Genomic DNA, 543 nt, shown 5'->3' on the forward strand with positions numbered 1-543 from the left:
TGCCCCCCCCCCCTCCCCCCCTCGCCTCTCCCTCCTCCTCCCGCCCTCCTCGCGGAGCCGGGCGGTGCTGGCAGCCGGAGCGGCAGAGGCGGCGGGCGGGCCGAGCAGCCGGGGCAGCCGGGCGCGTGGGCAGCCGCGGGCGCCGAGCCTCCGTCCCTCTCTTCACTGAGCCCGGGTCTTTGTCACCGCGCCCGCGGGGAGCGGGACCGAGAGAGAACCAGACAGGGCGAAAGCCAGCCCCACAGGTCCACCGGCCGGGCGGAGGGCGCCAGAGGGGGGCCATGTCTTACCAGGGCAAGAAGAGCATTCCGCATATCACGGTAAGCTGGGCCCCTGCCCTGGCCCCGCCGCTCTTGGCGAGGTGGTGGTGGTCGCCGCCGGGGTCGGGATCCGCTGGGGGACCTAATGGGCGGCCCCCGAGGGGCTTCCTGCGTCGCGGCGGGTGGGGCGGGGCCGGTCTCGGCCTTGCAGCCTCCTCCCCCCCAGCCTCTGGGGACAATGCGGGGGAGGGCAGCCCGGCGTGGCGGGGCGGGGCGGGAGCCT

At 76.6% G+C, this 543-nt stretch overlaps 1 protein-coding gene across 2 annotated transcripts in view; it reads left to right on the forward strand.

Annotated features, from left to right (window-relative positions):
• CRMP1 (collapsin response mediator protein 1) overlaps window positions 1-543 on the forward strand; it is a 68438-nt gene that overhangs the window by 4337 nt on the left and 63558 nt on the right. Inside the window, exon 1 of one of the 2 annotated variants that reach the window (XM_007462460.1) lies at window positions 288-320. The exons of the other annotated variant lie outside the window; for it this stretch is intronic. The gene's annotated coding sequence lies outside the window, so the exon portion shown is untranslated. Of the gene's footprint in view, window positions 1-287; window positions 321-543 lie in introns of those variants that run through there. 2 annotated transcript variants of the gene reach the window in all.

The sequence above is a fragment of the Lipotes vexillifer genome, unplaced genomic scaffold (assembly GCF_000442215.2).
Source record: "Lipotes vexillifer unplaced genomic scaffold, Lipotes_vexillifer_v1.1 scaffold1824, whole genome shotgun sequence".
Taxonomy (NCBI): domain Eukaryota; kingdom Metazoa; phylum Chordata; class Mammalia; order Artiodactyla; family Lipotidae; genus Lipotes; species Lipotes vexillifer.